The sequence below is a fragment of the Danio rerio genome, chromosome 11 (genome assembly GCF_049306965.1).
Source record: "Danio rerio strain Tuebingen ecotype United States chromosome 11, GRCz12tu, whole genome shotgun sequence".
NCBI lineage: Eukaryota > Metazoa > Chordata > Actinopteri > Cypriniformes > Danionidae > Danio > Danio rerio.
This window is the reverse complement of record NC_133186.1, coordinates 25,782,056-25,807,923: the sequence shown is the minus strand read 5'-3', so window position 1 is coordinate 25,807,923 and position 25,868 is coordinate 25,782,056. Positions and strand designations below refer to the sequence as shown.

At 35.9% G+C, this 25,868-nt stretch overlaps 1 protein-coding gene across 50 annotated transcripts in view; it reads right to left on the bottom strand.

The window, feature by feature from the left end:
* Positions 1 to 25,868, bottom strand: part of nfasca (neurofascin homolog (chicken) a) — a 171,735-nt gene that overhangs the window by 87,682 nt on the left and 58,185 nt on the right. For 45 of the 50 annotated variants that reach the window (XM_068224077.2, XM_073915393.1, XM_068224084.2 and 42 more), the window contains exon 2: positions 1,675 to 1,733. The exons of the other annotated variants lie outside the window; for them this stretch is intronic. The gene's annotated coding sequence lies outside the window, so the exon portion shown is untranslated. The remainder of the gene's footprint in view (positions 1 to 1,674; positions 1,734 to 25,868) is intronic. 50 annotated transcript variants of the gene reach the window in all.

The following is a 25,868-nucleotide window of genomic DNA, read 5'->3' as shown; positions in this document are numbered from 1 at the left end:
AATCAAGATAAGTTGGTATATGATTCTTGCTATATTTTATGCTCAAAAATTAATGTTACTGTTAGTTCAAGCTACTTATTTAAAATGAGCTGAATCAACACATGATTTAAGTTCAGTTTTTTGGGGGCAACTTAATTGTTTTATGTTCAACCCACTTAAACTTGTAGAGTTCATTTTTATTGATTTGTATTGGAACAACATGAAGGACTTTTAAGGTGTACAATTACCATCATGTCATTAATATACACTGCACCGCAAGATTTTTTTCATTACGTTTAAAACCTAATCCTTCGAACAAATAATAATTCTAACAACTAATTTCTTTTGTCTTTGCCATGATTACTATCTTATAGTTATTTTTTAAGATACTATTCAGCTTAAAGTGCAGTCTAAAGGTTTATGACCATTGACCAATAACCATTAAAGCAACTTAAACATGAGCGAGAAAACCCTATATGGCACAGTGAAGAATAATGTCCTTGGTGTCACTGTAGGTTGAAGGTCCATGCATTCAGGGTTTCATCTTTCTTTTTCTGTCTCTCTCTCTCATCATGTCCTTCGTGTAATGATGGTAGTATTGCCCCAGGCAGTCTTTACATCCAAACACACGCACACACACACGCACACACACACACACACACACAGACACACACTCCCGCTCTAAAAATACTCTCATGCCCATCACAGTCAATTACCCTCAGTGGAGTTGTGCCTCTCTGTGCCCCAGACGCCCCTCTAACCCTCGCCGGACCCCCTTCAGCACTGGCACAGTGTCTTAGGAGGCCCGACTACAAGCCCCTACAGCTGTCACTTACACACACCATATGCATTTTTAACAATCCATTTACAACAGACGTCAAAAACGCAACTCATTTTACCTGAGGGGATGAGGGAGATTTTCTGTACTTAAAAACGCCCTCAGATACTATAGTTTGTTGATATGTGATAATATGCATGTGGGAACTCTCACAGTGACATAACAGGGGTAATGTGTAAATGCAGTAGATGAATAATATAACATAAAACATTTAGGAAAACCCACTTAACTAACTAACTAACTAACTAACTAACTAATCATTCTGCAATCAATTATGCTGTAGATAAATATGCAAATAGTACAAACAAAATAAATAAACCAAAATAGTAGATAAATGTTGCAATTACAAAATCTCTCTGAAATGATTGCTTCTGATTAGTATCAGCAATATTTTGTATAATGATAACCACCAATAAATATAAGTCTTGCATAAAAAAAAAATATAAATATATATATAATTAATATTAAACAAATTAAATACTATGCATTATAATTAATTAATACAAAACTCATTGGATAAGCAAAAATAAAATAAAATTTAATTAAATTGAATTAAAATTAAATTAAAATAAGAAGACAAAACAATCAGCATGTTAAGCAGGAACAATATAAAATAAATAATGTATAATAAATAGTATATCTTATAATTAATTAAAACAAAATGCATTGGAACAAGCAAAAATATAATAAAAATTAAATTAAATTAAATTAAATTAAATTAAATTAAATTAAATTAAATTAAATTAAATTAAATTAAATTAAATTAAATTAAATTAAATTAAATTAAATTAAATTAAATTAAATTAAATTAAATTAAAACAGCTGCAAAACAATTAGCATAATAAGCATAAACTTACACAAAAGTGTTGGAAATCTGGCCAATTTCAATGATGATGATGGCAGAGACTTCTAAGACCTGTAAAGACACACAAAAAAAACAAGGATATAACAATTTCCAAATGTTTATGTTAATATCGTTCACCTTTGTTAATTTCATATTATTGATCTAACCAAATCAAACCCTCACTACTCAAATTATTGAGTATTAGAGTAGGCGTAATCATAACCTTGACCTAAAAGGCAAGAAATCTCGACTTCTGTCAGACAGAGCACTACAAGGCACTTCAACACTGCACTATATTGAGAAAGAAAATGAAGCAGAAATAAAAATGAAACTGAAATAAGCGAGCAGGAGAGATGTGACTAATACAGAATGATGGATGAAGTGCTGAAAGATGTCTAGAGTGAATCTTGCTGATGTCTTACTCTCCAGTGGCACAGACTGATCTCTACGGACATTACAGATGCTGAGTAGGAGAACATACATGAAATACTCTGCGCCAGTTCATTCGAGACACACAAGATGTGTGCGATTTGGGGACAGCTTGTCTGTGTCCATTACATTTCCCAGTTGCACAGTTCTGAAATGTCGACAATATATATTTTTTTGCTTCACACCACTTGACCTAACTCCAAATGCTATTCGTAACCCCATTTGTGCTTTGAGTATGAATGATGCATCTCAATAAAAGCTGAGGATTGGTGTACTTAGTACTTTTTTCCCTGATAAACAATAAAAAAGGGTCAATAATCTCAGATTCAGGCTGATTAAAGGTTTTAAGCCATTTATAGCCTGTACTGCTACTTCATGTAGTATATCCTATTTCTCAATAGGTCTACACAAACACACATAGTAGATGTCATATTCAACCTCTCCAGAAACATCGTCTATCTTGGAATAATCAATGTGTTATCACTCACAGTAAAAAAAGAAATGGAAAAAAAGGGGAAAAAATGTAGTTTAAACTAAACATCTAATCACAAAAATAAAATTCCAAATAATCATGCAACATAATCACTAAGAAAAACCCTAGCAACCTCCTAGAATCCCTCAAAGCACTAAATAAAACAATCAAAGGCATCTAGTTGTGTTATAAATACACTCAAATACACTTTATTAGGTACACCCTTCTAGTACAAGGTTGGACTCCCTTTTGCCTTCAGAACTGCAAAAACTCAATTGGTACTAACGGGCCCAAAGTATGCAAAAAAAATATCCCCCACACCATTACACCACCACCACCACCGGCATGAATTGTTAATACAAGGCAGAATGGATCCATGCTTTCAAGTTGTTGATGCTAAAATCTGACTCTACCTATCTGAATGTCACAACAGAAATCGTGACTCATCAGACCAGGCAACGTTTCTCCAACCTTCTATTGTCTAATTTTGGTGAGCCTGTGTAAATTGTAGCCTCGGTTTCCTGTTCTTAGCTTACAGGAGTAGCACATGGTGTGGTCTTCTGTTGCTGAAGCCTATCCGCCTCAAGGTTTGACATGTTTTGTGTTCAGAGATGCTCACCTGCATGCTTCAGTTGTAACGAGTGGTTACTTGAGTTACTGTTGCCTTTCTATCAGCTTGAACCAGTCTGGCCATTCTCCCCAGACCTCTGACATCAACAAGGCATTTGCGCCCACAGAACTGCCGCTCACTGGATATTTTCTCTTTTTCTGAGCATTTTCTGTAAACCCTAGAGATGGTTTTGCATGAAAAATCCAGTAGATCAGCCCTTTCTGAAATGCTCAGACCAGACTGTCTGGCACCAACAACCATGCCACATTCAAAGTCACTTAAATCACCTTTCTTCAATGCATTGAGTTTCTGCAATGTGATTGGCTGATTAGAAATTTGCGTCAACGAGCAGTTGGACAGGTGTACCTAATAAAGTGACTGGTGAGTGTATAATAAAATGTTAATCCACTGTACCTTACCAAATACAGTATACTTTATATTCCATTCCAGTATACTTTATACTTCATTTGTTCATCACTTTCAAAGTATTTTTTCTCTTCTGTTGAGCATAAACAATAACTATTTTAAAGAATGTTAAAAACTGGTAGCCATTTATGTCATTACATTAGTATTGTATTCTTTAATTTAATTAGTATTTTTTTCTAGCAGTCTGCAACATTCTTCTTCAATCTCAGAAAGGTTTGGAACTACTTGAGGGTAAATAAAGGGTGGATAAATTTTTATTTTTGGGTGGACTATCCCTTAAGTTAACAGTCACATTGTGTTGGCTTACAAAACCTAATGTGGCCTATAAGAGCAGTCAGATGTAAAATGATGATGATAACCATTGAGTTCTTTTGTGTGACGAAAATTGAAAGTTCTGACATGAAGAACAGACTTCAAACCAAAGGCAACCTACAAAAGCATGGAGGAAGGTGGTATGAACCTTTTTTTCTTGTTGACAACCAGACAACCAGTCCAGTCACGCAAACACACACACAGCCTCTTGCTCACACTTCACTAGAGCTCTTCCCAGGAGGGCGCAAAAGGTTTTTCTTGCCTCCCCTTCAAGCACAATGTTTACATGCTTCTTTAGTTTTACATCTATTGTCTGTTTGTCCTCCGAAAATTGTCCAGTAACATCTGCTCCTTACAGAATACTCTTCCTGTCCGACCTCTGACACCATCCATTACCGGATCTTATTAGCCTTTACAGGTCACAAGGCCATAGAAATAGCAGCCCACACAGATGGCCAGGTTGGCCTGAGGATAATTGAGGACACCCTTCAAACAAAACTCTCAGCAAAACATCCTAGCAACCACCTAGCAAAAACAATGAGAAAACCCCAGCAACCATCTTATGAACCTCAGGGCTACCCTCAAGAACACTATACTAGACATCCCCAGAACACTCATTAAATAAATAGTAACACGCTCAAAAAATGTGATTACCCTAACAACCACTTAGAAACCTTCAGAACAACACCAATTTAACAACCCAAAGAACATCCTAGCAACTGAGAAGAAACAAGCTCAGAAATAGTCAGAATACCAAAACAACCCCAGAACACTAAATGCATACATGCTAAAGGGGTTACTCTCACTAGGTACAGTTGCCTTAAAGGTTCAGTACACCCTGGAGAACTTTTTTTTTTAAATTAACAGATTTGTGTGTGTTGAGCATCAGTTAAGACAATGTTAGCACCTGTCAGCTTTAATTGTGGGGAAAACTGGATAATTTTGAGCTTTTGACAGCTAATTTCTGCTTACGGGTTTAAAATGATTTTTGGGGCGGGATCAAAATCGGCGACGTAGCGCAGAACTGCAAGTGCAATGATGACGCATCGGTTTCTCATTATTATTCATAGTGAAGTTTTATTATCCTATGAGAAGAGCCGGCTGCTTAATTATTCATGAGACCTGCCAGACCTGCCATAGTCAAGCCCGAGCTGTGAGACACGTCACGGACCCACGGCACGGGCACACAGTATTTAGCCATTCATGAAGGCTCATATGTTTTTGTTTCCATGATCCACGCGGTTTGTTGCATGTTTTCCCCCGCGATCTTGTCAGGGCCGATCATACAGCAAAGCTGTGTGTGTGCTGCTAGCATTTTTGTCGGGAGAGCAGCACGAGAATTAGAGAATGGCGGACGCTGTCTTTTATCAGGAGTTCGTTCACATTCAGACACATCACTGTGCTGCTGTGTTTGCCTAAATCCTCCAGATTACCAGCAGGGCTAATGGTTAAAATAGACAGGTCAGGAGACCTGCTGCACTGAGTCTGCTGGATACGGGGATTGAGGGAGAAGTCCTCATTTATAGGGTTTACATGAACACATTTATCTTTATAATGATATAAATTGTGGTTATGTGTTTATGAAATTACGAATAACAAATGTAGCAGGGCATTAAATCACTGTTCATTTCTTTGCATTTTAACTTTGTAAACTATAAACTCATGCGTCTCCTCACGGTTTGTCTCATTTTGTGAGCTAGCTTCGTTCGCTCATGTTCTCCCCTGCTGGTTACGCCCACTTCTGCCCAATGCTTGCAGAGCTCCACGCCCATTAATCATACATCTTTTGAAAAAAATTCTGAAGTAGACTTTAACCGAAAGTGGGGGGTGTCATGGCCCTTTAAACCTTGCCAAAGTGCGGTTGTCTCCCTCATAAATTATCATAAATGTTATCGTGCTGCAGGTATTAGGAGGTTGTCTGAAGGTGCAGCTGATGTGCAGCGAGGGGTTTTCTTCTTTAATAAGCTACGACAGTTTGCATTCATTGAACAGTAAGAATGATTAATAAATTCATATGAAACCTACCTATATAAGTGACGTCACATCTTCAGTTTCAGGCTCTACAAGCACAACCTTGCCAAAGCCCAACTGCACCGCACTCTGGCACACCTCATCCAAATGGGCCAGGGCCGGCCAACTGAATTGGGCCTGAGGCTGATTCTGAGCACTTACTGTACACTTGTCAGACAAACCAGGAAATGCGCCAGGGCACAGTTCGGATAGCCTAGTCTAAATGCACCCTAACATATGCATTGAAAACAATAACAACATCTTAGCAATAACCTCCAGGACACTCACTCTACAACAATTTCAAGAACATCCTAGGAGTTTAGTAGTAAACTAAAACAATATTAAATACCCTTCCAACCCCGCTGAAATCCAACTGTTGAACAACCTTGAGAACATTCTAGCAACTGCTGAGCAACACCCATGCAACCCCTAAAACATCAAAAGAAATAACCACAAAACCATATTAACAACTGCCCAGTAAAAAGCTCGGAAACAGTCAAAAAGTCCCATCACTAATTCCGGCAACTATCGAGAACACCAGCTGTAAACAACCCCAACAACATCCTAGCAACTGCACAGCAATAAGCTCCCCATAAATATACCAAGCAACATCCAAAAAACCCACAGAACACCAACAAAAGTCCTAGTAACTGAAAAGCATCAAGCTCAGAAATGATAAGTAGACCCTAACAACCACCAAGAATTCAATTAAATTCAAATCATGTTTATTTACATAGCGCTTTTACAATGTAGATTGTGTCAAAGCAGCTTAACATAGTTCTAGTAAAGTCCAGATTTCAGAGATGAAGTTCAGTTTAGTTTAGTTCAGTGTGGTTTAAGTTTCACTGCCGAAAGTCCAAATACTGAAGAGCAAATCCATGAAATGCACAGCTCCACAAGTCCTAATTTGAGCAAGCCAGTGGCGACAGCAACAAGGAAAAAAAAGGACTCTACCAACTGACGAAGTGAAGGAAAAAAAAAACCTAGAGAGAAACCAGGCTCAGTTGGGTAAGCCCATTATTCTTCTGGCCAAACTTCCAGTGTGGAGCTGCAGTCTTGGCAGCGGAGGCTGGAGAAGCTGGACATTCATCGTGGAGAACTGCAGGTGTGAGTAGGTCAGGCTGGCCCACAGGATCCACGCAGGGACTCGTTTGTCACTGTTGTCTATCAGGAATCAGTCTCATGCACTCCACTTCTTCATGACATCCCAGCATCAGCTCAGGATATGGCCAGGTCCAGGATTATGGAAACCTTGGCATAATTTCTTGGCATAATTTCTTGGATCGCATCAAACTCTAGCATCTGCCAGAACTCTGGATTAGTGGTCCCCAACCTTTTTATCACCACAGACCGGTCAACGCTTGACAATTTTCCTGCGGACCAGGGGCTGGGGGGGATTTGTGGTGGTTTTTAGGTTGCTAGGCTACCGTTAATCGTTTAACAAGTTTTATTTATGGAGAAATTACAAAGCACTGCAGTGTTTGGATGTTCTGTGTTTGACTAAGATAATTAGTATACCGAAATGTGTATATTCCATACAAGCTGAAGCTGATCAGTCAGACATGACTCGCGGTACACTCCTAGCATTCATTCAACTGTGTGCGTCTGGAAGGCGGAAGACGTGCAAGCTGCGCACCTCCAACGGAAATAACAAACTTGCGCAAACTCTAGAAAAAAAGCAACATGCGAACGGCCCCTGAATGGCCGCCGTCATTTGCAATCTCCAGCAGTTAATCCTATTCTTGCAAAGACATGCTGGATTCATCAGATTTGATGACAAATGGGTTGTGGATCTATTCCTTGACAGTTCATGGGTTCTTCGATGGGCTTTTTCTTCTTGGCAAAGAAACTTTCCAAAGACGTCTGTTTCTTACTCATTTTGCTGCTTTTGGGTTAAAAATTGGGCGCTCAAGTGACTGAGATGTAACCAAGAGAATGCAGTCATTTTTCAAAATAAAAGATTGTTTAGATAATAAATAAAATGGAAATAATTAATAATTTCTTGTATTGCCAGGTACCAGTTAATTCACGGGCTGGTAGTGGTGTGAGACCCGGTGGTTGAGGACCACTGCACTAGATGTATCACAGCAACACCAAAATCCTCCTAGCAACTGCAAAACAACCTCAAAAACAGGAAGATCCTTGAATCTGAAAGACAAGCTCATAACATCCAAGCAACCACATACTGAAGCAACCATCTAAACCCTCAAATGTATAACAACCCCAAGAACATCCTAGCAACGGTATAACAACAAACTTAAATACAAGAACACCCTGGAAACCACCTAGCAACCATCCAAACCAATAAATGTATAATTATCCCACATCCAAGCAACAAACTTAAATAGAAAGAAAACTCTAGGAACCACCTAGAGACCAACCAACAGACAGAAATATCAAAGCAATAATGGGTCAGATGGATGGGCAGTGGTTTTACAAGAAAATATGCAATGTCAACATACTAAAAATCCGTTCTTCAAAGTTGACTTAAGGACATGCACACACTCAAGCCAAACCTAATAAGGATAAAAAAAAACAGTCAAATGAGGTAGATGCAGATAAAAGACAACAGTTAAGGTAAGACAGAGGAGGCAGATGAGTGTGCGGCTCTCATGGTTGGCAGGAGCGATGGTTCAGTGTTGCAGAATGACCTAGTTCTACCAGGAGAGAGGATGGAGAGAACAGAGGCACGGATGGGGGGCGGCAGGGAGATGAGAGGGAGAACACTAAGAAAAGGGGGACCACGGAAAAGCAGAATGAAGAGCAGTTTGATGGAGAGCGGGAAGAAGACGGGGAGGGATGAAGAGGCGCATCTATTGCCCTAAAGGGAACGATAAATCAATCCCGCCTCTTCCTGATTAGAGCCGAAACTCTTCCTCCTCCACCTCTTCCTCCCACTTACTGCTGTCAGTTTTCACCTGACGTTAATCTAAGAATAATTTAGACCAGAAAAATGGAAAATGACACCTTTAAGGCACTGGTGCATGGTGAAGTAGGTTTACTGTTAAATCATACCAATATTTAACTCAATACATTTTTATACATATATTTTTAAAGCAAGAGAAGAATGTAATGTGCTATAACATGATGTGCAAAACTAGACTTGCATATTTGAAGATTTAGTTCACCCAAGAATTTAAATTCTGTTATTAATTACTCACCCTCACGTCGTTACAGTCCCCTGAGATCTTCATTCATCTTTGAAACACAAATTAAGATATTTTAGATAAAAATCTGAGAGCTCTCTGGCCCTCCACAGACATCAATGTTCTCGAGAAGTCCAGAAAAGCAGCCAAACACTTTGGCAAAACATTCCATATGACTTCAGTGGTTCAACTCTAATCATATTAAGCATACAGAGAAACCATATGTTTGCCAATGTCTTCCACCTCAGCTCTGGGTGCATTTACTACAGGATCTAGTAGTAAACACGCACCCTGAAATGATGTGGAAAAGAAAACACTGGCAAGCAATGTCATTTTTACAGTTATTTTTGAGCACAAACGTGTTCTTGGAGCTTTGTGTGATTACAGTTGAACACTTAAAGTCATATGGAATGTTTTGCCAAACTTTTTGGCTTCTTTTCTGCACTTTGAACATCTCAGGATCATTGCTATGTATGGAGAATGAGAGAGCTCTTAGATTTAATTTAAAATATCTTAATTTGGGTTTCAAAATGAACAAAGGATAGAATATCATGATGTTGAGTGATTAATAACATAATTTTCAGTAACATTCATTCATTCATTCACTTTTTGGCTTAGTCCCTTTATTAATCTGGGGTCACCACAGCAGAATGAGCCGCCAATTTTCAGTAACATTATAATACGTAACTACACACAATGAATCATTTATTAAGCATTAGAAAATATTTAAATAATCATTTGTTAAGCATTAACTATACATTAACTAGACATTTGTAGGCCCATACTGAATCTGCACGTGCAGAAATCCGCAGATTTCCACAGATTTTTAGCCCATCATTGAGTCTATGTATTTACTTGTGTACATTTATATTTGTTTAGTTTTTAAAGTAATATCACTAATATCATTGTGATATAATAATAGTATTATTGAAATGTTTATTTGATATATTTACAATACAGTTGGTAAAGTAAAATTTTCTGTCTTTTAGGATATATTATAAAGACTTGCCTTGTTTACCAAATAAACTAATCTAATTGGATTTGCATTGTAAACATTAAATACAAGTTAATGTTATGATACTCCTAAAAATGGTATAAAATGTCTGCAGATTCTGTATGGCCCTAGCCATTAGGAAGCAGTTTATAAATAAAGCTACACAAGCTGTGTTCTTGACTAGTAAGCACATTTATAATGTGTTTAATAATTGTATTTTTTTGTATTGTTACTGATTAATTTTTCACAAGTTAATGAACTGCATTCTTTACAAACCATCTGTATAAAAAGAGCAGCTGGTGTTTTTAAGAACATTCAGAATTTGTAAGTAAATGATTAATAAACTATTCAAATCAACATTTATATATCTTATTACTCAGGAATATTGTAATGGTTACTATGTATGTTAATGTAAAATTATTTTAAAGTGTTGCCGAATTTAAAATTTTGGGTAAAAAAGCCAAAAATTAATATTAGTCAGAGAAGAGTGTAGATTTCGCTATCAATTCAGCCTGACGGATTGCCACAAGCGAAAGCCCTCCTCTCCATTCATTCCATTGGAAAATACATTTTTTGTGCTTAAAGTTAATGGGGTATATGCACACAGACTTTTAATTTCAAGTAGCCAGCCCTATGGCTTCCGGTTAATTGTTGTCCCATACAAAATTGCCACGTATAAGATCCGATTTTTAAAAAAAAACTGGGATCTTCACTGTCTGGCTAAGATTTGATATAAAGTGGGTATCAGACCAAACAAGAAGCACTCCATTAAATTACATTTTTTTGCGCATTGAAAATATAGAAATTAATTTTGCCCCAGTATTTGTCAAAGGAATTTCTGCACGAGTCAGCGGTTAATTACAGCACCTACGTTTAATAGGTCTTTCGTCTCTTTTTATGCTTTAACAGTGAAATGAATGTCTACTGTACGTCTATTCAACTGATTATATTTGAATTACATTACAGCACCGATGCTGTACAAGGAACCCTATGAGATTAAAACTAGTCACATAAAGCTTTCACCGTAAGTTCATCATTGGCTGAAAAACACTAGCTTGCATATAGCGCATTCATATCTCTATTTGTGATTGCTTCGACAAAAACGTGAGGCAAAAAAGGTGATTAAAATAAGTGGGTAAAAAAAAACAAATGAACAAATTGCCAATAGACTCACTGCAAACAGAAAATATTTTTTAAAAGGTGCTTCTCAACGCCAAATACACATTCTGTTTGACAGAGGCCGTAGAACTGAATTTCTGAAAAATGTGCATCAGAAATCATTTAGAAGTGGGTATCAGCAACTTTAAAACTGTATACCTGCCTATGCTGTACACTACACCATTGGTTTGAGGTATATAAATATTTTCTGGTGTGGATTCAAACAGATTACGTTATATGCAATGACATAAAAGGCATCTGGCATAGATTCAAAGCAGATTTAGTTTATGCAACCACTATTCTCCTGAGCAGAAGAGCTGCCTGAATGTTTTACCGGAAGCTGCCAGATGCTGACCTACTCTTCTAAAGGTGGTACGAGAGAGACAGATCCTTGCGGCAAGGAGAAGATCTGGGTCATGATGCTTTGATGAGTCTGTAGTGACAAATAAACAAATTTATAACACTTTTGTTGAAAGCATAGATTTGAAATGACCTGACATTGAGCACTTCATCGCATGAAATTCAAAGACTTCACTTACTTTACTTGAAGTACTTTAAGGACGGATGATTACAGAGACTGGTTGATTAGTTTAAAGCAAGCAAATCTAAATTTTGTGCTTTAGATCTAGATTTTAGCTTTAGAAAAGAAAACAGTTCTTTTTTTCATGCTAAAAAGAATTTAAGCTAAAAATCTTTAATGTTTGGGTCAAGTATCATTTTTCAAGAATGCATTTAAATAGTTTAGATTATAGTTATATTAAAATTATAATATTAATATTAACAAAAAGTTAAGAACAAATGATTTCTATTTCTAATAAAAAAACAGCTGTGCTTAATGGGATAGCTCACCCAAAATTAAAAAAGTTCCAAACCTGTTTGAGTTTCTTTCTTCTGTTGATCACAAAGGCAGATTTACTGAGGTATGCTGGAAAAACAACCATTGACTTCCATAGTATTTTTTTTAAAGACAAAGACAGCTTTTTACCAACCTTTTTCAAAATACCTCATTTTGTGTTTAACAGAAAAAAGAAAGTCATAAAAGTCACAAAAAAAAAAAACACTCGAGTGTGAGTAAATGGTGAGTAAATGTTCGTTTAGGGATAAACTTTGCCTTTAAGTTGATATAAGCAATTTAAATGAAAAGTTTAATTAAATGTTGAATATTTAACATAGATTTGAAACTATTTACTGTATTTGTAGAGTTACCATACATCATCATGTGCATAGGGCTAAGTAAAAAAGAATAACTTTAAAGAGCCCATATTATACATGAAATAGGGTCATATCTTGGTTGTAAGGGTCTCCAACAACAGTCTAATATGCATGCAAGGTCAAAAAACACTTTCATGGTCTTATAATCTGCATTTATTTTTACCTAATTATCCCAGCGACTCCTGTATGAATCGTCCAGTGATTCATTTGTTCCCAAACCCCTCCTTAGCGCGGAGCTAATCTGCGCTGATTGGACCGATGACAGTCTGTCGCGATTGGTCGACTGCCTTCAGTCAGAGAGGGAAATGGCCAATAGCTAATCAGCAATTTAAAAAGTAATCACAGTTCATACACGCTCGATAGTGTAGGCGTGGATTTTAGCTGCCACACTATGGCGAGTGGATAGTGCCACGGATAACCGAACGAAGGAGACAGTCGTGTACTCGCCATACCACACACACACAAAAACACACACACACACCTCCGGATGACAACGCTCCCGCTTCAGCCCGCACCCGCCAGGTTTTAGCCTGAGAACCCGCTCCGTTTTCTGCCCGCCGCGCCCGGTCCCGCTAGAGCGGAGAACACAACCAAATATCACCCAGTATACAGTCCAGACAGCCAAGCTGTCTGTATAAAAACACACACACAGCACAAAGTACACAAAGCTCGTTCGTTCGTTCGCTCTCTCTCGCTCTCTCTCTCTCTCTCTCTCTCTCCCCCCGCGCCAGATTTCTGCGGCGCGGGAATACATTTCCGAATAAATCGCGGGAGCAGAACTCTAGCACGGAGCTCCATAAACAAACAGCACGCGTCGCGTTTTTTACGTGACTTTGCACGCGATAAGATAATATATCCAGTTAACCTGATACAGTACACGCGGTTACAAGTAACAAATCACAACTAAATACATTTGCAAGCTAGAGTAAACGAGGCAACAACTTTAACCGCACGTACTTACACTTGAGAAATGGAAGAAACCCATCCTGACGTCCATCAGTTACTCTTTACTGATCCTTCCTTTAACAAACTCAGATGAAGTATTCTTTGTAGCATGTAGCTTCCAGAAGTTTCCAACTGCTTGGTTATAATGCTGATGTTTCATCTTTGGGTAGAGACTCAATATATCCATCTGCAGTGTGACTTCAATCGACCGGCATGTTTGTGTGCGTGTGTTTGTGGGTGTGCGTGTGTTTGTGGGTGTGTGTGTGTCTGGGTTTCTGCGTCAGAGGGCGGGGCCTCAGGTTTGAAATCTCCCGGGTTTGCGCGTGCACGTGAATAACTTGGTTTCGTTCGTACGTCATGGCGAAACACCTAATGAATTGGTATCAAGGCGACTCATTTGAAGCACTATGAGTCGACTCTTTTATAGATGAATCAACAGTTTTAAACACTGTATTCTTACAGATTTAAGCCTTAGCTGGATACTTCACTTCACTTAGAGCTGTGTTACACACTACATAGAGGGGAATTTTCAAAAACCCATAATATGGGCTCTTTAAGATTTATACAAACATTATGTCTTAAAGAATATTTTACAATAAAACACACAAACCTTTTTATACAACCCAGAACAGTCATTCAGACTGATCCTAAATCTAACCATCATACCAGAAATACAGTGCATCCGGAAAGTATTCGTAGCGCTTCACATTTTTTTCCACATTTTTATGTTACAGCCATATTCCAAAATGGATTAAACTCATTTATTTCCTCTAAACTCTTCACACGATACCCATAATGACAATGTGAAAAAAATTACAATGACAATGTTTTAAATTGTTACAAATTTATTAAAAAATAAAATATCTGAAAAATTACATGTACAAAAGTATTCACAGCCTTTGCTGTGAAGCTGTAAATTAAGCTGAGGTCCATTCTGTTTCCACTGATCATTCTTGAGATGTTTCAGCAGCTTAACTGGAGTTTACCTGTGTTAAATTCAGGTGAATGGATATGATTTGATAAGGCATACGTGTCTTTATAAGGTCCTAGGCTTGACAGTGCATGTCAAAGCACAAACCAAGCATGATGACAAAGGAATGGTCTCGAGGCACAAGGCTGGGGAACGTTACAGAAAAATTTCTGCTGCTCTTAAAGTTCCATTGAGCACAAAGGCCTGTGAAAATGTGAAAAAAGTGAAGTGCTGTGAATACTTTCCGGATGCACTGTAAATCATAGTGCAATACTTTTCACACGGTCTTAAAACAAGCCAAATCAGGACAGTGCACCCCAAAATTGACAATTTGCTGTTAACTTACTAACATTTTCACCCTTAGCCTAACCCTCAATATACACAAGTGTGGATCTCCGATATATGTACACACAAAGAAACAATATTTAAAGTAATGTCCAGTCTTGCACAAACCTAGACTTTATAAATGCTCAACATATTACCACAAGTGTGAATTTTCCTTAGCTTGTTCCTATTTTTTTTACTCTTAAATTGGAAGCATCTATTGACTTGCATTATAACAATCACTAGCTAAAAATACCTTAATTTAATACTCAAAAAAAGTCAATAAATGAAGAGAAAACTTTAAATTTTGGATGATATCTTTATAACCCAGGAAGCATGCTGTTTTGTATACCTCTATACAGTAATCTAAGCTATCTAGGATTCAATTCTCATTCCATGTTCATCATGTACTAACCTAGCAGTGCTTTATCAGCTAGCTTCATGACCAAAACCCACTGTGCCACAGCTGAAATATTTAAGACCCCCTTCCTCTCATATACCCTTAAAGAAGACCACCCTCCTACACTTATTCAGCACAGCTTCAGTCTTCAGTGAAATTGGATTCTGTCTAATCTCCGCCAGCACATTCTGTTTCCCCTCATTTCCTCCTGCACTGTTTAATTCAGCATTCATCCAATTGCACAAAGGTCACACATTCAAGTAAACAGTCCAATAGAAAAGCTTCTCCGTGGTGTTTTTGTATTGATTTTATATTTGATCTCAATTGTTCTACCTTAGTGGATTATAAAAATCTGGTTTGCCATGCGGATGTCCTGTAACTCAATAAGACGAGATGTGTTTGTGCCTGAGAAAACACAAGAGAAACAAATCGTGCTGCACACATCTTTAATGGAAAATGCCAACTTTGTTGGTTATATTTGCTTAAGAAAATGTTCAGTTTATATGTCCTTACATGTTTAAATGCTGCATGATGTTCCAGTTTTTCCATAAAGATGCTATATTTGTTGAAAAAAACATAACTACAGTCAAGCTGAAGTTCCTTTTTTGATCCATTTGCACTGAAGTGTATTTGAGCTGTGTTTTATTAATCTGTGGACATCACTTTGAATGGGCTTCTCTTGTTCTCTCCAGGACTTTAATTAATAAAAAGAATCATTGCTACGACACACTCAAAAACACCAATGACCCAGGAACCATTTCACACAATCATGTCTTAAGTTACTTCATTTATTTCTCTTTTTTTTCTAGTGCTGGTGTTTGTTCTGATGCTATTGATTAAAGTCAATGTTTTGTTTTGCCAACTCATTTCATTTTAAGAAGATGTATCAGAGAATTACATACAAAGCTTTAGCAAATTTTATAGTAAAACGCTGAAGAAGAAGGCCATTATTGCCACAGGATAAATTAAAAAGATAGCTGTAAAAACAATATAACATAAAAACAATATAATTTACCTACATATTTATATACTGTTCAAGGAAAAATTATTAGGCCTTTATTCTTCTTTTTCCCCCTGTCACGGGTGTACTCTACACAAAACCATTATCAAAACATCTACTAATTAATGATTTGACATGATCCAGGATTATTTTGTTCTTCAAAACTCATCCGAGAGTTGTTGCCATAGCCACAGTTCTGGTACCTCAAACCTGCAGGCTTATTTCATATAAACAGGATTAGATTGGGTCATTTATACTCAAGCATTTACTAAATTCGGATATTTTCTTACTGTAGTAACTTACAGGTTATATAAACTTGGGAAAATAGTTAAATAGTTTTAAAAAAGATTATATATACATGTATTATTTATAATAATTAATCATATAAAAATAATTAATAATATTTTTGCTTATATAAATAAAAGTTAAATAAAATATATAAATAAAACTTATGCAATCTGCACTCTGAAATATAAGTACAAAAACGGGGTGGTTCTCCCCAAGGGGAGCAAAGAGAACATTTATTAATATGCACTTTTTAGATACAATTGAGCACTATTTTAAGTTACAGACCCAGCTTTGTGTATGATAGTAGACATGCACATTATTCAGCTGTTTGTTTGTTTGTTTGCTTGTTTATATATATATATATATATATATATATATATATATATATATATATAAACAAACAAACAAACAGCTGAATAAAATATAAATATAAATAGCTACATAACTATAATATAATGTATGCAGTCATGCACATGTTTTGACAGTTAATATGCTGTTGGTTTAATGATTTGCAGAAGTTGCAGACACCTTTACCGATATCAAAATGCTTGATGCAAAATTTAATTAAATTCTTTACGCCAATTAAGAAAGTTAAATACTATTATATAATACTATAATTAAGAAAATCTGTGCTTAAATTTAAAACTGAACTAATTTCTAAATACTATTGACAGGTGAAAGTGTAAAGCCTGCAGCCTACAACAAATGTGGGGAGTTATTGGGTATTACTAAAATTTTATATAATTTTGCTCACATGGATAATTAAATATTAATCAGATGATGTCATTACGCTGCAGTGCCGTCAGCCAATCGCTGCATTGCTGATCATAATAGATCTGTCCTACACGACACATGCAGCGATGTCAGATCAGTTCATCCAGACATTTTAATCTGATTTGCCAACTTGTTTGAAGAACCAAATTAACCAGAAATCAGTTATCAAGAATAAAAGATCCAGGATCTGACAAATCATCGTAGATCTTCACAGCGAGGTACGAAAAACTGGCCCCAGGAGGTTTACAGTACAGGACCAGACAAAGAATAAAATACAAACTGATAAATACTAACAAATAGCTGGAAAACAGAACAAAGCAATCAACTAATTAAACAAAAGCACATGGAACCTGAATCCTGACACCCATGACATTTAGCAGAGCAAGGGAAATTTCACAGTATTTCCACAGTATATTTTTTCTTCATTGTCAACGATTTATTTCATTTGGTTTGGCTGAAATAAAAGAAGTTTGAAAAGGAAGTTTAAATGATTTTATGGTGAATATTATTAGATCCACTGTTCACCAATGACTTACTTAAACAATCTTGTCTAGTTTAACCTAGTTTAGTCCTTAAATTGCCCTTTAATACATAAAATAGTATGTATTGTCTTCATGGCACATACATAAGAAATTAGTCATTGGAAATTAGTTATTAAAAATGTGTTTAAAAAACATCTCTCCAGCAGCACTTGAAAATATTAATAATAATTTTACAAAAGTACTAATGATTTAGCATTTTAGTTTGTTTTATATTGCTTATTTCAATGTTCTATCCATCTTTCTTTTCATCTCACTTTCTTCCTGCCTCCATCTGAACACAAATGCAACCCAATAGCTTCTTCATCAAACCCGAGTCCCTGCCGTGGCCAATAGTAGACAACCTGGTCGCTAGGACTCCATAGCAACAGCATCGGGTGAGGGGTGTTTGTGAGTATATATGTGTGCTTCAGAATAAAGCTTGTCCCAGAGGAGGTGTGTGTGCTACGCCCATTACCCTTGCAGTGTGTGTGTGTGCGTTATGTGCTTTTCAAGTCAAAATGGAAAGTAAAAAAAAACATCCAGCCCATTTTACATTATTAGGTCTGTCAGGCACCACATTGTTAAATCAGACTTTATAATGGCAGACTTATGAAGGCATAAAAAATGGGAAGTAAAACTAAAAATGTATAAAATGCACCTGTGTGCTGTTGCCGGGATACTAAGCAATAAGTGTTCATTAGAGGCACAGCAGCTGGTAAAAATGCACTGAACAGGACCAAAAGTATTCAGCTAAAAAAAATGAACAACATATTTCTGAATGACTTCTTTTTTTAGGGGCAAATATAGTGGATACAAATGAAACATTGGCTTCTAAAACAGCCTTAGAAACTGTCTTCTGTGTGTTTGATACATATAGATTTGAGAGGTCACATACAGGCCATCATGAATATTTAATACATGCTGATTCCAGTACAGCTCCAGTGCCTTACAGACCACAGAAGAAAATAAATAGCAGCTTGTTTTGCCCAGTTGATGGACTGAATGTATTTATTATATCAGATTATGATTTTTTTCAAATAATGCAATTGTTTTGCCTTCAATTTCAACTAAAATTAAGATATTATATGTATATATTATGCTATAATATACAGTTGTCCTCCTGCATTATTAGTCCTCCTGTTATTTTTTATTCTTTTATTATTTTTGTTAAACAGAGATTAGATTTCTTTAACACATCTCTAAACATAATAGTTTAATAACTCATTTCCAATAACAGATTTCTTTTATCTTTGCCATGATGACAGTACATAGAATTTTACTAGATATTTTTCAAGCGACTGACCAGCTTTATGTCCAATTTAAAGGCTTAAATAGGTTAATTAGGTTCACTAGGCAAGTTAGAGTAATAAGGCAAGTCATTGTATAACAATGGTTTGTTCTGTAGCCAATTTAAAAAGAAACTATTCGTTACAGGGGCTAACAATATTTACCTTAAAAATGTTTTTTTTTTAAATATTAAAAACTGCTTTTACTCTAGCCAAAATAAAACAAATAATACTTTTTTCCAGAAGAAAAAATGTTATCAGTAATACTTTGAAAACGTCCTTGCTCTGTCGAACATCATTTGTCAAAAGACAAATATTTACAGGAGCGCTAATCATTTTGACTGTTTATATTTTATAACATACTGTCTATTGCTTTGCAGTAAGCATACTTATTATAAAAATATATATTTTATTATAATTAACTTACTTCTAGGGCTGCATAATAAATCAAAAAAGATTACGATCTCTATTCCGCCCCCTATGATCTTAATCCAGCATCTCTACGATTCAGCCAATTATATTTTCAAGTTCGGGAGATGCATAAAAGAGGTCGCACAAGTCTTCACGCTGTTTTACATACATTGATCAACAATGTGGAAATCCTCCAAATGTTGAAAGTGTCACATACTGTATTTGTATGGTATAACTCACCCAAAATGTAATTTCTGTCTTAATGTAATGATGTGTTTGCGACCACGAAATAACACTTGAGCTAACACACTATTTGTATACTTCTGAGCGGATAAACGAGTGCCCCCGAATGATGTACTTTAGTGAACGGAACCTGCATAGGCTGTGAATAACAGAATAGCAGGCAATAAAGTTGCAAATACTGTTTAGTTTGCTGTACAGAGTGATAATTTGGGAGCCGCTTAGGAAAAAATATTTGTATGCTTTTTTATTCTCAAAATGAAGGCAGCCATTACATGAAAGTGAAACCAAAAGCTCACACATCATTTGAATAATCATTTCACTTTTTAGTTATGATTATGACAATAATTTGATGGGTTTTTTTTCATAGCGTACACAAAGTTTTGTGCATGAAAATAAGTGTTTAACAGTGTCTTTATAACTACTCTAGCCAATATAATGTTGAATATAATGCAGGAGGGAATCTGATAATGACAAATGTCTCATTTTACTAGTAAAAAAATAAAAAGGTCTAATAATGTTTTCAATGACAGATTGCAAGCATATATCTCAAATATAATAATTCAACATCAGAATTATGAGTAGTTGTATTCTGATGTTGTACTGTGCATTAACAACCGGGAAAAATGTAAAGTCTTTTCCAGTCCACCATTTCAAGTCTATACAAAATGTAGCATTTTAACCAACAAAAGAATTAGGATTAGTATTATTATTGCTGCTTTACCATATGTTTGGTACAATAATCATAGCCTTCTCATAATAACCATTACTTTACATCTACAGAATCATGAGAAAAAATTTACTTTAAGCAAAAAAAATTTGTTATTCTCATTTTAGCCAAAATCGTTCAGCACTAATTACTTCAATCACAAATGATTAATATGAATCCATCCGTAAATCTATTTAAACATATGATTAAATATAAAAACATTTACTACTTACTATGCAGTATTGTGTTGAAAATATTCATTATTTTCCAGAAATTTGAGTTTAGCCAGATAATTGTATTACTTTTTTCCAGTAGAGAATAACAAATAAATATTAATAAATTAGCTTCTCACTTAAATCTAACACTATATATTAATGTAAAATCCAATATCAAATATAAATCAAATTAAAAATAAAACAATAGAAATTTTATAAACTACCATCAATAATTCTATATAAATATACATGAGTGAAACTACAAGAAAAACAGCTGCTGGGATTTATTTCCTGCCTCTGCCTGGGGTTACAGTGCTGATTAAATGTATTTTGCATTTCTTTATGCTGATAGCAGTGCCATCCTGTCTCCTGGCACACAAGTGCCCGTCCCACCCCTCCTTCATTCACAATACACATAAGGAGCAACTGGAGGAGACTGAAGAGTGTGAATATACTCTCTAGAGAAACTGGATAACACACGTACATTTGTATATGTGTGTGCGTGTTTGATTGAATCTGGTTGTGTGAATGAGTGCGGGACAGAAGAGAGGGGGGGGGGGTCCAGAGATGAGCTGCTGACAAATCCATTAATTAAAGCTTAGAAATCTATGCAGCACACAATGACATCTACAAGAAACACCCCCAGAGCTCATTTAAGAGGTGGGCTTTTCAGTCTTTGGTGATTATTCTGGACACACGCTGCCATTAAAAGCTCTCAGAATAGAGAAAGTCAACCAGCGATTGAGATGGAAATGGAGAATATGGCTTGTCTTACAAAGACAAAGGATAGATAAGATGTTTTAATATCAACGAGTAACCGCCATTTGTGGTGGAATTACTGTATCAATCTGAACAATAGTTCCATAGAGGGAGGTATTTGTTTCACTTTAAGATTTTGCTTTGTTACACACTATTAAAAAGGACAATTTTGACCTTTCAATAAACATAAAAACCAAATACAATGCAGTATAAAAATGAAATACCTAAAAAAAAGTCATACATGAAGTGTCTTTGGGACATTAACCCCTTTTTAAAAGTTTTTTTTTTTTTAATGGAGTGTGACAAAATCAAATGAAAAAAAAAACTGTAAATTAAATTCAGACTTTAAATTTTTATATTTATATATTTCTTCTAAAATTTTTATGTATTCATAATGAATTTACAAAACTGAAGTCAAAACTGACTACTAATGAATTTACCAGATGATTTTGGTTGTCATTAACATAAATGTATAATCACAATAATTTATTAAAAAACGTTGCTAATACATACAAACCCTAAATATGATTTTATTCAAATCATAAGTGCAAATTAGGCTGCACGATATTGGAAAAATCTAACATTGCGATATTTTTTTATTCTTCCATATATATTGCAATATGCATACAATTTCTATATAGAAGTGCACAAAATATAATAAACTACACGCACAGAGAAAATCAATAAAGAAAAGGATACAAATTAAATAAACAGTGTTTTAATGTTTTCTAAAGATCGAACTGTATTCAGCTATACAGTAAGTGAATAATCAAATGGACAATAATACTGCATATTCTTAGTTTTCCAAACAATTCAATGTTATTAATTGTTGTTAATTTGCGGAAGTTACAAATGGTCCAATTTCTTATGCCTGACTGCTTTAAAAACCCTCACACAGTCACAGGCCTCAAAAAACACATGGTAAATTCTAAATTGCAATGTGACTATTGCGAATGACCGATGCTGAAACGATGTACAGTATTGTGCAGCACTATGTGCACTTTACTAATGAGTACAAATTCTTCAACAAAAGTCTCCTAAAAGCAACTAATGCTAAAACATGATAGACATGCTGCTAAGAAACTCATAATCACACTTGAAACACACTTCACACAAACATTTTTGCTAATCATATTCAAACAAAGAGAGAATTAAGAATCCCTAGAAAAAAAATACTGCTAATTAGTCAAGCTTCGCCTTGGAGGATCCAGAGGTTTCAAGAGCCTAAAGCCCAGAGACGAGCAGCTTCACAGAAGACCATCACTGTCCTGAACCACACCGACTGAAGCAGATCCAAACGCCACAGGGTCAACATTCAACATAATATATGCGCATGTCATTTACCTGCTTTCTTAATTCTGCCGTTTATGCTAAAAGCCTGCAGTTCAGATGAATCCATCAACTGATGTTTTGGTGAATCAGACTGAACTTCATGTCTGTTTCAGCTCGTTCTGCTGCCTTCAGGCCATGTGATTGTGCGCATGAGGTCATTATTCAGGTCAATGATTTTACTGACATAAATTGTACCTCTAAATTCATTCCTCGCTTTTTTTCTGACATGTTTTTTTTCCAAATAATGGATTGCAAATTACAGGAAACTTCCATTTCCAAAGAACTAAAACAAATCATTTTGTATGATAATATTGCACTACAAATAATATATTTACATAATTGAAAGAGGTACAGTACGACTGACTTTGTGGTTTATTTGTATCCATTGTGAAAATGCATTTACACTTGGTATTTTAATAGGACGTTAGTTTCACAAGCACGACTGTGGCCAAAGCCAAAATGTTTTGGCGATTTGTTCATCAAGGTTGTTCTTTCTTTGTATTCCATATAGTAGTAATCAAAACCTTTTAATAAAGAGATAAAGAAAGATTTTGGATATTTTGAGCAGATATTGCTAAAGAAAGACACAATATTATAATAAAATGGGGGTTATTTTAGGTCAGCTTAACGTAATATTTTTTTAAAAAAATTACAAACACAAAACAAAACTATAAACACATTAGCATTTCAAATCTTAAGATATCACACACAGAGGTGTTTATATTGTCTTGATATGGTGTCCATATAGGCATGAGATAATAACTGGTTTCAAGACTTTTTTATTTATTTTTTTATTTATTTTTTTAGGACAACTGTATCTCCAAGAGTAAAAGACCATCCACATCAAAAGCTACTGGGTAGTGCATGCTTCAGCAAATATTTAAAAAACAAATCAATTATGCACCTACATCTAATGGGGGAAAAGTTGTTGCTTTTTATCCAAACATTTAAAAAGTAGAATAGTAATCACAATCCTGTGATACTCTGAAACCGTGATATTTTAACCTGTTATGCAACAATCTTATACCGACCCATCTTCTTGTCCCAATGCAAATTAAAGTATAATTTGTGGAGTGAAAGAGACATGCTAAAAGTTCCAGAGGAATAGCTTTGTGAAAATGTAAAATGTAAAAATGTAAAATTGTGAAAATGTAGCCCAGTATACATGTCTGAAGAACGCAAATGATGTAGCCAGAGCTATGTATCGCTGCATTTTGTCGCTACCAGCTAACCGCTTACTTCCTTTTAGACAGTTTTTCCGCTGTTACCAGTTTGTCCAGCAGCTTGGCATGACCATCGGCGGACTTGAGCTGCAGAGAAGAGTTGACCGTGACGACTGAGCTCTAGTCTGGTGAGGAATGGTTCCAGAATGCATGTAAAATTATAACAAAAAGCAAAGCATAAAAAAACTAGTACATAACAGGGTGAGAACATGGTAAGATCTGAAAATGTGGTAAAAAATCAGGTGGCCGTGAGGGCTTTTCTTTTGAAAACACTGTCGGTTTGATTTAGGGAAGGCAGTGGGCGGGTCAATCGGTGCTTTTAAAAACACTATCAGGGGTGGGTGGGGGTAATTAGTTGGTCAGTCAGTCAATCCACAGCAGCCCCTGGTGGATTTACATGAGAACAGCAGGCTTTAATGGCATTTGCGAGAGAAATTTTAGATCTGAAAAAGCATACACAGCGGCCTCTGGTTGATTCGCAAAAACAAAAACTGCAAAAAAATAAATAAAAAAATTTACCTCCTAGAATGTATTTTGCGCTGTACAAAAATGTATACAGGGGTAGGTATCGATAATGGGCTTGGGTTGGAATTATGACAGATCCATGTCATTAATAAATGCTCTAAATTGGCAAAAGTTAACAGGCAAAACACATGTTGTTTTTCTAATAAGCTCGCAAGGAAAACCCAGGTGCAGAGACAGAAGGTCCATGACCAGACCTAAGATGTTGTTTAAATGAGCTAACTTGTTAAATCTAGCACAGTTGCCTTGTAAAATTTGATGTATGAAATGTGAAAAAAGTAATGCCACCTAATCGTACCCAGTTATATAAATAACTTTACTGATTGATTCAGTTTAATGTAAGTTTCTCCTATAAATTCAAGCAAAGCATCATGGGGCTTTAAGAAAAATGTGGATGTAGGCTAAAAATTCAGCCTATATCCTCCAAAGTCATATAAATAACATGTGGATTATTTCTGCATGCTGGTACCATGTTTCTGTTGTCGTCCATCATGCGACATCCATAAAACGTGCTCTGACAGCTTGAAGCTACAATAATGACTCAAAAATGGAGGAAAGGAGAAATACACTTAAGCTTTTGATGGTGTGCAAATACTGTAGACGTTCACACTAATCCTACAGCCGAGTCTCTTTTAGATTAGTCTTGGATTTCTGGTGATCTGGGAAATACATTTATAGGTTTTCAGCGTTTCTCGGGATGCTTCTAAAGGATCATTTTACATTTATATGTTTTTTGTTATTTAGTATTTACAAACACGCTTCTCAGTAGGAAAAATTAAGCTGCTCGATTAAACACGTTTACATAAGTATAAAATATGCATAAGTATAATAAATATATTTTGATGCAACATATTTAGGCACAATCCTAATTCTACCTCTTAACCCTTCCCCTTACCTCTACCCCTTATTCACATGTTCACATGAAGGGGTAGGGTTGTCCCAATTCTCTTCAGCTTGAAGGCGTAGGACTAAAGGGAAGGGCTAGATACCCCTTGAAACTGAGATTTTCCAGGACCACACTCAAAACCAATGGAGTACGAAAGTTTCCCACATTACACCATCTACAACGGCAGTATGGCTGCACTCCACACGGAAGTGATTCGCTATCTATAATCCCAAATATACTCCTGTATAGCAGTCCCACAACATTTTGCCACTCGATGACACTTGAATACCTTGTCAGAAAAGTCTAGTGGTTGGGAATGACTTTTTTTACAGTGTCTGTTATAATGTTAATGTTGCTTTGTGTCTTTACATAGATGAAGATGGCCATGATGTAAATGCACAGTACAGTTACAATCTTATTGGCCCGCTATAACCTTATGATAACATGATATATGCCTTCAGTGATTTCCTGAAGATAAATACCAAAAACTAAAGCAGCTTAATAACTACAGCAGTCGCCATCGTCTGATCTCATATGAAGTAAGAGATTGTGACGACATATGATGACATGTGCAGGTGCTGTAGTCCTGTCCTATTTCTTAGTGGTAAATTTTGTAGCCCTTCCCCTTCACAC